Source organism: Ochotona curzoniae, unplaced genomic scaffold (genome assembly GCF_017591425.1).
Source record: "Ochotona curzoniae isolate NIBS_2020 unplaced genomic scaffold, NIBS_Ocur_1.0 scaffold_3208, whole genome shotgun sequence".
Taxonomy (NCBI): Eukaryota; Metazoa; Chordata; class Mammalia; order Lagomorpha; family Ochotonidae; genus Ochotona; species Ochotona curzoniae.
In genome coordinates, this window is record NW_024467106.1 from 36,239,806 (window position 1) to 36,255,044 (window position 15,239).

The following is a 15,239-nucleotide window of genomic DNA, read 5'->3' on the forward strand; positions in this document are numbered from 1 at the left end:
CATGAGGATCTGCTAAATGAGTATCAGGGTCACAGACATTTGGCCATCTGCCACTGCTTCTCCTGGCTCTTAGCAGTGAGCTGGAGCTTCAGTGGAGCAGTGGGACCATGAACTGGTACCCATGTAGGATACACTTAGTCATTGCAGGCAGTGGATTTCCTCACTATGCCATACTGCTGGCCGTAATCTCAAGAACGTTTTTCAGTATTCCTCTTGCCTGACACATGAGTGTCTTACACTGTGGTCACCAGTATCTTCCCTTGGTATATACTCAATTGTTTATTATTTCCTAATCCATCTCCTTTACAGACTTGCCTCTAGTGAATGTTTCAACTCCTTGAGGCTTGAGCTAGCCCTCCTTGGGTCCTCACTCTACATTCCTTCCTTGGGTAACTGTGTATCTTTTTATGTTTTCAATTAAATTCTTGCAGTCTCATTTCTACAATCTGCATAGTCTTCACTGCCATCAGTCTGCCAACATTCTTTCACATACTAGAGCTGTTGCACCCCAGCTAGTCTCAGATAGCCAATCCTTTCACCTGTCCCTCCCACCTTCACCCAATAAGAGAAACCTTACGGCTGATTTCTGCTCAATTGCAATGCTTTATGAAAGTTTCTGTAACAATCAGGCTGTGTATCCCAACACTATGTGAAGCCATGAGTGATCTCTGGTTTTACTATTTACCCCAGCATCTGAAATAATCACTGAAGAATATAGTGTCTTTTCATTCACAACCAGAATTTCATGCCACACAATTCTGCATAGAGATGTGGATGGTAGCACATGATATCATATTTCATGAGCTACACTCAAAATATTTCCTCTTGTTCCTTTACTCAGCTTAAGCACAGACTTAGTACCCATGGAAAGGAGTTTCTATTATAGTGCAAATGATATTTACACTAAATAAAAGTATAGTGTGCCAAAAATACTTAGAGAGCTGATGCCTCACATAAAAAAGTTGGGGCATGTGGCATCATGTGACTGAACCCTACTGTAACAGCAAATTTTGCTCTCATGTAGAGTTGAACCCAGAGGATACCCTAAACCACCTGCTATGCTCATTTTGAAGGCAGAGTCTGAAGTTGCACATAGGTGGAATCACCACAAAATTTGTCAGCTGGAATCACCACAAAATTTGTCAGCTGAGAAATGAGTGCTTAGGTTACCATACCAGACAGTGTGTGGAAGGGTGATAACTGGGCATGAAGTACGGTCTGTCTTCCTGACCTGCTTTGTGAGCAAGCTAGTGTACCTACTGTGTGCCCTTGCTTGTTTTCCTTTTTTCTCTTCTCCAATGCTTGTTTTAGATGTGTTTAGAAACAACTCTATTTATGGCAGCTGCGAAACTGGTATCAGGAAAGGTGGTGTTCAGGCCTGATTCTCAAGATCTTTCCAAGTTACAACATTTTCATTGCTTGGAGTATGGAAAGTTTATGTTTACTCTTCCCTTGCATAATCCAGGACAAGAACTTCATGTCATTATATTTTCTGTATCATAGATCACAAACACCTTCATAGATATCGGATATTCTGTTTCAATCTTTGTGTGTTTTATAGTCTGTGACTATTTTCATAAAAGAGGGTAACCTGGAATATCAATAACAAATTCAGCAAAACCTGTGCTGTTTAATTAAGACAGTGTGATCTTAACTTTGACTAAAAATGTGAGATATGTGAATACATATGGGTATTTCTTGGTTGTCCAAGTATCTAGAGACCAGGCTATTTAAGTAATGGAATTTTCTACAAGAAAATCTTTACTCTTGGAAGGCAAAGCTAAACATGGGTGTACTTGTTGTTGTTGCATCTGGTATTCTGAAATTACAAAGAGAAAGGTATGTGTTGAAAAGAAAAGGTTACAAAAAATGCATGAGACTTTGTCTCAAAAGTCTTCACATTTCTCAAAGAAGTTGAAAGCTGGAGGTAAGGAAAGAACTGTTTCCTAAGCATTCTTTATGGTCCTTGTCATTAGCCAGAGGAAAGTGGGTGACTTTCATAGTAACTCATAGTGTTACTGAAAATGAGTACAGAATTCAATGTCATTTGTTGATTAAGTACCTGCTATAAACCAGACAAGACCCTGGAATACCATGCATAGAATATAACAAATCAAAATGTTACACATTTGAAAACACTACTTGTAATACTTGCTGAGAAATGGAAATTGATATCCAATAATAAGGAAGCAGAAGAGTGCTTATGGCACATCAGCAAGCTAGAAAAGCATCCAGTCAATCAAACTGGTCATTTTGGGAATAGGTGTTAGGTACAATGCCTGCTCCTGTATCAATGTGCTTAGTTCAATCCTAAATACTAAACTTTCAATGTAGTGCCCTGTTAATGCACATCTTGAGTCAACAGATGATGGCTCATGTACTTGGGTCCCTGCCACCGACGTGGGAGACCCAAATGGAGTTCCAACCCTGGCTTCAGTCTTGCTGAGCCATGGCTGTTGCAGACATTTGGGGAGTGAACCAGATGAGAGATTTTTCTGTCTCTCCTTCTCTTTGTAAATCTGCCTTTCCAATTAAAAAAATCAATCTTTAAAATAATAATAAGTTTTGTAAAAAAAAAGAAGAAAAGCAGTACTCATCATATATGAGGTATGATTACAGAGAGGTCGGAGACTAAAGCATAATAGCTAACGCATAGGAAAATTAAACATTTTTGGGTGAAGACTAGTGGAATTAAAATCGTATTTTTATTTTTCAGAATCAAATGTATTTACTTCTAATCTCTTCAGTCTCAAAATTAAAGCTATCCAGTAATCAGGTTGCTTTTAGAGCCATGAAGCATTGTGACGTATTAGCACTGGGTGAGGAGAATGAGAAATACAAGAAAAAATCCTACCTCCATGGTGTTTGAAGCCTGTAATTTTAAGCAAACACCATCAGAAATATTAGGTTAGATCCTATGTTAAGAAGTTCATAGTTCATAGAACAAATAAAACAAATGTAAACAGTTCATTATAGCTTCAAAAGGAAGGTAGGCTAGCATTCGGACCTTGAAGAATGCAAGAATTCTGGCGAGGCAGAGGTGAATGGGAGACCACTTGGGCACAGGAGAAGGTTATAAACATGAAGCAATGAAGAATTACAGTCTGCCTTTCTCTGCTTGCTCTGTCAGGGCATAGACATTGCTAAAGAAGAAATAGGACCCTGATCAGAGGAGATGAGGAGTATTGGAAAGTAGCTTCTAGTTCCTTCTCAGACACAAATAATTAAATGATCTGAAGTGTTTGAGAGTTGTTAATTTATGTTTCCCAACTAAGACCATCAAATTCTTATGCTACAACTTTCCAAAACATTAGTATCCAAGTGGGTATTCAGTTGATGTTAACAAGAGAGTTACAATTGGTTACAAAGATGATTCCTCTTGTGCTAGCTCTCTGGAGGACTTCACAATACATGCGGTGTATGTGTTCGCTGAGGTTTTCATGTTTGTTCAAACACATATCCTCCCTAATGCCCATGACTGTTGCATAATACAGTGTGGTTCATATAAAAGAAAAAGAAGTCATCGGCCTGTGGACACACACAGGATGGTAATACAGGGCTTTCACAGGAGCCTGTGCACCTTGGTGGACAAAAGCCTGACTGGACTAGACATAGAAGTCAGGTGCAGGTGAGGTCTGGGTTTGAACTTGGGCTTTGAGCTTGATCTGAGCCTGGACCTTAACAAGAGGCTTGACCTTGTTCTATAGATGAAGCAGCCCAACCCCTTGCCAATGCCCATATAAGAGTGCTTTCTGAGAAAAGATGGGTTATGTAGGCAAGGCTTGTAGCTGGCAACTCTGGGAAAATGTGCTTAACTTCCTTAGGCTTAACAAGGGCCTTGATATTCCAGGCAAGTACATTTATAGCCATGGTGTTGTTGGCTGGGTTGTGGGAGTGTCAGCCCAGTCCACTGAGGGGTTATTTCGACATTTGCATTGGCATGGGCAGGACTATAGTTGTAGTGCTGACCTAAATTTTTGCAGGCACTCATAAGTTCCTGTAGTGCCAGGCATAGGTTTATGCTGTATCTTAGCAACCAAATAACTTTTCTTCTCCTAAACACACAATTACTCTCTCCGTTGTATACTGCATTTGGATGTAGTGAGTGTAAGGCTTGAGTCAATTTTCAGAACCAGAAATCCACACAGAATAAAGTTCAGCTTAAAACAAGCTTTACTGGGAGTACTCCTGGGTGATATTCACTGGTCCAGTGCAGACAGTGGACTATTGACATGGTGCCCAGTGCACATGAGGGGTTATAAGCATGAAGCAAGGGGGCAGGGGGACAAAGTAATGTGCCTTACACGGTGCTAGAGCATCACAGGCTCTCTTCAACCTTGGTGAACCCATATGTCACTGCTAGCCAAGGAGGGAGCCACCTTCTCCCAGTGCAGCCTTATCAACCTCCCTTCCAAGCCTCCTCTAGGCTGCCCCTCACCCAGCGCAGCAAGGCCTTGCAGTGAGGACAAAGCTAAATTACACTCATACAAAGCCATCAGAGGAAGGGCCGAGTCCCACTTTTGGTGCAATTCCTCTTACAAGACTGACTTGCAGCCTGAAGCTGTTGCAACCAACCACAAGGTGCATCCAGAAAGAAACAGTGTGACTGACTGGCACCCCAGGTCTCCGCTTGGGCCCAGGGCAAATGATCCAACCACAGTTACTGCTCTGAGCACAGGAACCGTTAGTGTGTAACCATGGATGGATTTATTATATCTAAGAAGAAATGCAATGCTCAGTTTTATGCCCTGCTCCCCAGTGGCTGGAATCTTGCTTCTTCTCAACTCATGATTGGGGTAGGGTAGTGAGGTCACCCTGTGGTAGCCCAGGGAGACACTAAGCTCTGTTTCACTTAGTCTCAAACTAGAGGGCTCATGGATACAGAACAACCTGTAAGAGGCTGAGTATGATGCTGGCTGAAAAATTTACCCATCTTACCATGGCTAATGTCTGCTTCTGATACTACAGCAGGTCTAAAGGTTTGTATGGAAGTACTGATCTATGAGTAGAGACCTCTGATCCTCATACCTTACTGGGTCTCAACACAGTGAGGCTGGCACTGAGGTTCAAGGCAAGTCCCTGAGCTCACTTCCCTTTCCTGTTCTCCTGTGGTTGAACTCATGGTGGAGGCAGTACAATGCTTAGATTGCACCTGAACCTCACCACCAATGGGTCCTGTATCCCAGGCCTGCACATTGTTGTGCTGCAAGCTGAAGTGTGTTCATGGGACTCCACATGGTGATGGGACATGTCTTTAGTGCTGTATCACTGAGCATCGGCCTTGGAATAGAAGCCTTTGGGCTGGCTAGATGTTGGATATTCCTACAGCAAACAGAGCACCAAGCAAAAGCAAAATCCTAAATTCATTTTTCCATACTTCTCTAGACTATCTGATGTATTTGCTTGCTTGTCTGCCAAAAGTAGAATGGAAAGGGTGCATAGGTGGGATTAGGGAAGGGGAAGAATTCCCTTGACCACCTAATTAGGGGGGCCCAAAGACACAGAGAGCAGGCATTGGCCTGGAGGCAGAGGCTGTGCCTGTCTAATTCTCAGTTTAACTAAAGCAGACCAGGCACTGATTTCAAGTCTGTGATCTAGACTCAATTCCCTCTCCCAAATAGAAAGTGTAGCTCTCATTAGTATGCTACTTAGAGCAGGTGGAGTGACAACTGCTTGCTTCTTTCCTTCCTTCCTTCCTTCCTTGTCTTAGCATACCTAAACCAGGCACTGTGATCCCTCACTTGGCTGCATTCGCACTATTGAAGATAACTTGGTGCATGAATGGGCTTTAATACTGGTACTTCTGTGGGGAGACAATTGCAAATTAGTCAGTTGTCATCTTACTCTGACTCATGTGCTGCTATTCTCTATAAACCATTAAAGGGAAGAACAGACTTCCAAAGCAGCCACCTGCTTTTACAGAGAAGTTCAGTTTTTATCTGTTTGCTTTAAGATTCTTTTGGAAGAAAATGATAGCTACTAAATCAGAAGAAAAATCACAGTTCACCTGTCTGTTGTGATTTATGAAATCAAACAAGGCCACCCCGATACACTCCAGCTTATAAGAGTTGTCTGCTTAAAGGTGTTTGCCAATTATCTTCTCCTTTCTTGGCCTGATCTGCCCCTTCCTGGTCCAACAAATGTTCACTGCCTGATGGAACTGGGTAGGGCACAATTGCTCAAACTCTTGCTGTCCACATTTATACACATCCTGTTTGACAACACATTTGACGACATGGTGGGGAAGTGTGGAGAACAGACAAGGAATGGAGAGAGCCAAATGGTCATGGCATCTGCCATCAGAGGTTCCCTTCTCACGAGCAGAATTGACTGTGAGCACTCATGGAAGCAAAACACCTGGCCTGCAGCTCTCCCATGGCAGGGTGCTCAGTTCTGGGAAACTGCTCCCAACATCCTCAAAGTTTTGAGGTTTGCTCAACGTTATGAGATTCCTAATACATACTAAGCATTTTGTTATTTGTATGATGCTTGAGAGTGAATAAAGCAGTTCCGCATAAAGGATTACTATGCCATAGTTACAGCATTAATGGACTTCAAAATCAGAAAAAGACTTCCCTCTATACGTGAATGTCTCTCACATACAGCCAAACATTTCTTCAGACTGTACGTATGCCCCATACTGTGAATCATTGTTGGCATACACTTCTACAAATATCCTAAAACTCATGGCATGTTGTTTTTATTTCTGTTGAACTGTTTCCTTTTTTAAAGATTTATTTTATTTGTATTGGGAAGTTAAATATACAGGGAGAAGGAGAGACAGAGAGGAAGATCTTCCATCTAATGGTTCAGTCCCCAGCAGCTGGAGTTATGCCGATATGAAGCCAGGAGCCCAGAGCTTCTTCCACATCTCCCACACAGATACAGGGTCCCAAGGCTTTGGGCTGTCCTTGACTGCTTTCCCAGGCCACAAGCAAGGAGCTGGATGGGAAGCAGGGCCACCAGGATTAGAAAAGGTGCCCTTATAGGATCTCAGTGCTTACAAGCTGAGGATTTTAGCCACGAGGCTACCACGCTGGGCCCTGAAGTGTTTATTTTTTAAAAGCTTCTTTAAAGATTTGTTTACTTTGAAGGTCAGAGAGAAAGAGAGAATGAGACTCTTGCATCTGATAGTTTACTCCCCAAATGCTGCAGCTGCTGGGGTTGGACCAGGCTGAAGGCAGCTGGAATTCCATTCACATCTCCTAAATGACAGGAACATAGTAGTTGAGCCATCATTTGCTGCTTTCCAGACATTGGCAGGGCCTGAACAAGAAGCATACTAGTACAGACATGAATCATACTCTGATAAGGTAACAGATTCTGATATCCCAGACTGAAGCTTAACCTGTTCAACCAAAATGCCCTGTTCTAAATGAATTTGCAAATTTAAAAATATATATATACAAAATAAATAAATATATATACACACACACATATGCACACACTTAGGTTATATAATGTTAAACAAGATATTGTCAAATAAAATCAAATAATATATACAATTTGTGTTAAGTCATTACCAAGGAGGAGTTACTGAATTAATTATTGCTATGGTTAATAATCATAAATTAACCATTGTAACTTACTGTAAAAGGACAAATTTGTGTAATCACTTCAAAAAATAGGAAGAACATCTGAAAATTTTAGTAGACTTTTATAGGAGGACATCTAAGCAATTAGAAGTGTTACAGAACTTCTAGAATCCAGCAAGGCATCCATGACAAAAGTCTGTAGTTAATATGAGAGTTGCTAGTGAAGATTATAAGATTATATAAGATTTTTTTTTCGTTGAAACTTATAACAAAGTAAGGATGTCCACTCAATGTATTTGTTCAATACTTTACTGGAGATCCTCATAGTTCAGTAAGGCAAAGGGGGAAAAGCACACACACACACAAAGGACCATTTAACAAAAATAAATAAAACCATCCCTTTTGACAAATGACATGAGTCTTATGTGGAAAACCCTTAGAAAGCTCCAAAACAACTATGACAACCAGTGTCTACATTTAACAAGGATGCAGGATTTAAGATCTGCATTCAAAATCTCTTTGATTTGTATTTACATGTGATATCAATTGGAAAATTCAGTGGAACTATGGAGTAAATTGACAAATAGAATATGGTATGAAATTAATTGACAAAAGATCGGTAAGACTGGGCCCGGCACTGTAACCTAGTGGCAAAAATCCTAGCCTTGCATGCACTGAAATCCCATAGGGGCTCAGTTCTAATCCCAGCAGCCCTACTTCCCATCCAGCTCTCTGCTTGTGGCCTGGGAAAGCAGTCGAGGATGGCCCAAAGCCTTGGGACCCCTTACCCGCATGGGAGACCCAGAAGAGGCTCCTGACTTTGGATCAGTACAGCTCCAATCGTGGCAACCACTTGGGGAGTGAATCATCGAACAGAAAATCTTCCTCTATATCTTCCTCTTTGTATATCTGACTTTCCAATAAGAATAAACAAATCTTTAAAAAAAATTTCAGTAACACTTTCCTAAAGTCTATAATAATCTCTGCCTAAAGAAGGCTTTGATAAGTGGACAGATGGACTATATTTATGGTTTTGAAAATTTGGTATTGCATACATGTCTTTATAAAATGATCTATAATTCCACTAGGATTTTTGATGTAAAATTTATATAAAGTAAAAATACTTTAGCTATTCTAAGTGAGTCTTTCACGAAAGCCTAAAGTTGGAAGACAAATAGTACTTGATGCTAAGAATTACTGTGAAGTTATAGGACAATGTAGTTTGGCATAAGGACCAACAAAATAGTCCAGCCAAAGAAAAATAGAGAATCTAGAAATAGACACACATTTATAGAATCGCAAAGGCACCAAAGCAATGTGAAAGGAAATCAAAATCTGAAATAAATAGTGCTAGGTCAACTCAATACTCAGAAAATAAACGAATGTTGAGCTCTTCTTGCACACCATACAAATTAGTTTATTATAATATAGACCTAAATATAAGAGAAATAGCATTTGAATGTAATGTATATATATTTATACATATTTCCAATTTGAGTATAAAAACATTTGTTCAAGAGAAAACAGTAGCAATAAAGCAAAAAGTTTTATTATTGTTTGTATTATGTATATTATAACATATTAGAAAATTTTCTTCAAAGTTATTATTACCAGATAAGTGACAGACTAAAACAAATGTATTTTATATATACGTGTGTGTGTGTGTGTGTGTGTACCAATCAAGCCATACCAGTATCAGATACAGGAATTCCTGTAAATAGCTAAAAGTTTCAAAACCCTGGCTGATCTCCTAAAGTTACTTTAAACTATAATATCACCAATTGGCAATTCTGTGTTCAACACAAAAGTCACCGTTCACATAAATGGGTTAAAGCACAATGACATGATACTCTGCACCCACCAGGATGACTAAATTTTAAAAAAACAAACAACTGAATTTGCTGAAGAGAACGTGAAGTAATCCCACAACTTGAGAGGGAAATAGGGAACTTTCAGTGATGGTGGCAATAATTAGTTTTTCTGACTATGATTTAAGACAACACAAATGCATGCATTTGCCCAAAATCCAAATAGTATATTTAGTGTCTGTCTGTTTCATAGCATATAAAAAGTTTTAAAGAAAAAGATGGAAATAAATATAGAACCATAGTTAGTGATATGCATACTGATGTATGTAAGCATGATGTATGCTAACATCTGTAGCTTACTTTGAAATGCATTCATAATGACTGAGGAATGGATAGATACCTATGTGATGAATTAAGCTTAGTAAAACATTGGCGATAGATTTGGGGTAAAGGTTATACAGGTATCCTATGTATCATTCTTTCAGAACACTTATATATGTAAACATTTTCAGGACAAAACATTAACAAAAACATTGAAAAAGAACCTCTAACTCTGAAGTAATAGCCAAATAAAACATTTAATTTTTGCTATTTTATATAGTTATTGTAACTCTGAGAACTGGGTGACTAACTCTTAACCTAAAAAAATTTCTGATTAGCTAAGCAATGACATGAGACTATCATGAATTCTTACTGGAAATTCTTGAGATTAAAATCATCTTTTTGGTACTAAATTTCATTCTTTCATAAAACAACAGAAAGTCAAAGATGAATGAACATTAGGTCGTCCTGACTGATGCAGCTTAAGTTGCTACCCTGAGTCACTTCGTAAGAATCTTTATTTTATCAAATGCCTAGACACACATTGCAGTTGTTTTACAAATAAGAAAATGGAATTTCCTGAGGTGAACAACTTGTCCAAGTCATAAGACTGACATGAGACGGCTCCAGGACTTTAAACCCATGTGGGCTGTCTTTATAAGTCCAAAATCCCTGATGTCAACAGGTATGTTTTACCTTTTGTTTAAATTTCCAGTGCCGGGGGAAGTCTTATTCCTCTACACTAATTCCATTGATGAAAAGCTCTGCTTGATCTACTTGCTCTCTTTCATCTGTAATTTCATTCTGAAACATTTACAAACACACAGTCTACATTTTTTGCAAAAGCGTTCTACTTGTAAACCTTCAAACAAACCTTATGCATCCAAAGTCCTGTTCGCTATAGACAGCTCAGTAGAAAACCTGTAAGAGAGAAACAGAAGAGACAGATACATACAGGGACCGAGAAGAGACACAAAGGCAGGAAGAAGTGAGCTTAAAGTTGAGGGAAAGCAGGTGTCTAACTGTTGGCCAAAATGTTAAATTACTAGAGCAATTCAGTTTCCCAGTTTGACACAATGCCAGCTACCCAGAATTAACAAAGACCTGCATATATCAGCAAACAGCTGAAGATAATTTTCAGCAACACTTTGCCCAAAGCAAAGAAATACATTCTGAAGATCTCATTAAACCTTTAGAGCTTGAATGTTCATCTGATTTCATTGTAAGCTACATACTTTGCCTCCTGTGCTCTCCAAAGTATCTCTTGAATCAACATTTTTTTTCTGGGAAAATGTTGTGTCACAATGTGTAAACGTACTTGTCACATCTTGCAAAATTGATCTGTACTATTCCTCTCTCAGAGACCTAGGAGATACTTCTTTTCTTTTGTACTATTTGAGGTCTGCTATTGTGTGTTTTCTAATGGTATTCTTTCTGCAACACAGCCAACCCATAAAAAGTGATCCCTTTTTTAATATATTATTTGCTGTGTGTCATCTCTGAAATGAGCAAAACATCTGTTTTGGTTTTCAGACATCAAGAAAATCAATAACGTGTAAGACCCCCAAGTCTCTATATATCAGCTTTTCATCTTTCTAATTATGCATTTCATCATCCCTTTAGAGTGCATTATTATTTTAGAGGATCAATATAAATTTCTGCAAAAATCAAAGATACTCTTAGTAATTATAAGGCTACCTGGGTACCATTCAACCAATAGTATCTTTAAAGCTGTAGTTTAAGACTTGGCTGGGTCACTTCTCCTTATACCATCAGAATTCTGTCATTACATATTATCAAATATATACAAATGCATATAATTCAGTAATTCTTATGGTAAAAGTTATTGAGCAAAATAACTTTAAATAACCCTCATAATCCTACACTTCCAGAACAAACTTGGAAAAAACAATGACTCCCAATCCAGGAGCACCTGCTTCTATGACTCCCAGGTCATAAAATTGATGGGCCTTGTCCTCATGAATGTATGGCTGCCTTTATACTCTCAATCTTAAAGGTGCCATGCTCTTGTTCCAAATATTCCTTGGGGATTATAGGAATGCAAAAACCAGGCACATGAGGCCAGGGCTTTGGTGCAGCTGGTTAAGCTGTGCCTTGTAACATTGGCATTAAGCACACCACATCTGTGTGACAATTACACTTTTGGCTATTCTGTTTCCAGTCCAGTTCCCTGCTAAAGCACCTTGGAAAACAGTGGATGATGGGCTTAGCACTGGGACTCTGCCACTCATGTTGGAGACCCAGGTGTAATTCTTGGCTGCTGTATTCAACCTGGCCCAGACGTGGCTGTTATACCCATTTGGAAAATGAACCAGTAGAAGGAATATATTTTCCTGTCCCTACCCTTTCCTCCCCCACCTCATGTTTCTCTGCTTCGCAAATACATAAATCTTTACTGAAAAAAGAAAAATATCAGCAAACATTTTGAGGACTAAGTCCTAGCTGTATGTGTAAAGTGCACATTGTTCTTCTGTGGTTCTCTGCCCAGGGATCTGTATCCATAAATACTGAACTACCACATCCACACATCTTTAATATGTCCAAATCTGCCTCTCTCAAGCAATGACTGCAGTTCTGAATCATCTAAATTAGGTTAGCTCCTCCCAGCCCAGTGAGCTGTTGTTAGTCAATGACCAGATTCCAAGGTTTTTTTTTTTAAGATTTATTTATTTATTGGAAAGTCAGATATACAGAGAGGAGAGACAGAGAGGAAGATCTTCCATCCAATGATTCACTCCCCAAGTGAGCATAACGACCAGTGCTGCGCCGATCTGAAGCCAGGAACCAGGAACCTCTTCCAAGTCTCCCACACGGGTGCAGGGTCCCAAGGCTTTGGGCCATTCTTGAGTGCTTTCCCAGGCCACAAGCAGGGAGCTGGATGGGAAGAGGAGCTGGATGGGAAGAGGAGCTGCCGGGATTAGAACCGGCGCCCATATGGAATCCCGGCGCATTCAAGGCGAGGACTTTAGCCACTAGGCCATGCCACCGGGCCCCAGATTCCAAGTTTTAAACCCAATTTAAAGAGCAGGACTTACATGTTAGTTGAAAAAGAAACTACTATAAAGCAGTCTGAAACTATTATAAACACACTCTTCTAATGAATAGTGACTAGTAAATCAAACTTAATCTTCTAAAGTATTTAAAAGACATTTGAGGTAAATGTTAGAAATTCTATTCATGAAAATGTAAGGAAAACTCTTGCAATGAGTGATTTCTCACTTTCCATTAATAAGGAGATACAGGTCCATAATTAAAGTCACAATTTTGCTTATGTTTTCATGTTATATGTTGTTTAATTTTTTTCTTTGCTTTTGTAGATTTGGTTTATTAATTTGTTTGAAAGTTAGAGATGCAGAGACAGAGGGAAAGGAAGACAAGAGAGATCCTCAATCTACTGGTTCATTACCCAGAAATAGCCATGAGAGCCAGGGCAGAGTTAAGCAAAACCCAGAGGCTTTTTCTTGGCCTTCTGAATGGGTGGCAAGGCCCCATTTCCTGGGACATCTTCCACTGCTTCCCCAAGCCATCAGCAGAGAGCTGAATCAGAAGTGGATAAGCTAGGACACTAACCAGCATCATGTCATGGATGTGGCCTTACCTGCTATACCACAGAGCCCGTCCCTGTTGGAATTTTTTGGCTTGGGATACATCACCATAATCCTAGCAACTGATGTCATTCCCTCTGGTGCCATATTGATGCCACTTTAAAAGTATGGTGCCATAAATGCAGAAAATGAGCAGGAAAAGCCGTAACTCTGCTACCCTTTTCTATCGACTGAACATACTCCGCTTACAGGTGCTATAAAAGACAAATTCACTTTAAATTTCAGAGTGCCATGGCCAGTACCATGGTGTAGTAGGATAAAGCTCCATCTACTGTGCAATACCAGCACCCTATAAGGGCACCAGCTTCAGTCCTGTCTGCTCCACTTCTGATCTGGGTGCCTGCTGACATGCCTGGAAAAGCAGGGATGTTTTCCAGGCTGATCCATGTGGGAGACCGGGAGAAGCTCCAGGCTAAAGGTTGGACAGGTCCAGCTCCAGGAGTGGCAGCTGTCTACCATGTTTCTTGGTCTCTCCTCTTTTTGTAAATCTTCCTTTCCAATAAGAATAAATAAATCTTTTTTAAAAAAACCCAGAGAACCTTCCAAAACTGTTCTGATGGATAAGAAAGGAATAATAAGAATGCTGTAAGCTGAGACCAACTTTTTCAGAGTGCCACAAACTGATAGCTTTTCTTCTTGAGTTGCCCTGATGGGAGACTGAAACTACTGAATCAATTTTTGCATATGAATAGGGTCATGCTGGTAAACCAATGGCTGTGTGACTTGGGCTTTAAAGTGGCTTTTACCTAGGCAATGGTTCCTTGTGTTTTCTAGAATTCAGAATTATACCACCAAACTTAGTAGTAAAATTCTTATCAAAATAAGTAATGTAGAATGCCTCTGCTTTGGAATTTCTAAGAGTTTTTAGAGTTGGTATTAGAACAAATATTAAAACTCCAATTTTTAAAGATCACTTAGGTAGGAGAAAGCACACTTTCTCCATTTATAACAGCTGTCATAGACTTGGCAAAAGGAGAGTACTGAATATTCCACCGAAGAATTATTTACACGGCATTCTCTCATGGCTCAACCTTATTTATTTCTGACAAGACAAACACCTAGAAATAAAGGACATATTTTTATTCCTTCTGAATCTGTCAATTCTATTGCCTTTGTGTCAGAAGCATGAGTGATTGGGAACTTCATTCTGTGTGTGACACCTGAGGTTGATGTATTAATTAAATACAAAATAAGCTTGCAGTGAGATGGAAGCATTGCCATTTGTTCAATCTGAAGGTGTTTGAGAACCCTTCTGAAGAAAAAGGTAATGCAAAGGAAAGATTTCTGCATCAAGGCTGAGATTTGGATTCTGACCCCGAGTTGTAACCTGAAACAAATCACGTTATTTCTCCAGGTTGCAGCTTTCTATCCACTTGGCCCAGTGCCTGACTCGGGCTCACAGCTTCATTGTAAGAACGTCGTGGTCTCAGCAGTCCTGCTCTTTTGGTGCGATTTTTATCTAACAGGGAGAAGAACTCTATCCCATCACAAGATGAAAGAAAAACTACAGACCAGTATCTCTCATGAATGTAAATGTGAGAATCCTCAGCACTAGATTAACAAATCTAATCCAATAATATATAAATATAATTCTGCATCCTGAGCAAATGGGATTTAACCAAGATATACAAGGCTAATTCAGAATTCAAAAAAAAATGCAATCATCACTCAACAGGCTAAAGAAAATCATTTTTTTAATTTGATTTTTTATTATATTTTTGACAATCTTTACATGGTTAATTGGGGTAAAAAGGTTCAAGGGCTATAGGAAAGTGGGTAAGAATATTATTTTCATGTTTAAAGAAGGGTATTAAGGGAGAAGGCCCACCCATTTTCCCACCCTCCCCAGGTCCCGCATGTAGAGTATGCTCCGAGGTTCTTGCTCAAGTGGTTTTGATAGTTCACCAGTTATAAATTGCTGCCAATCTTGCCACTCCAAGCACTATGAG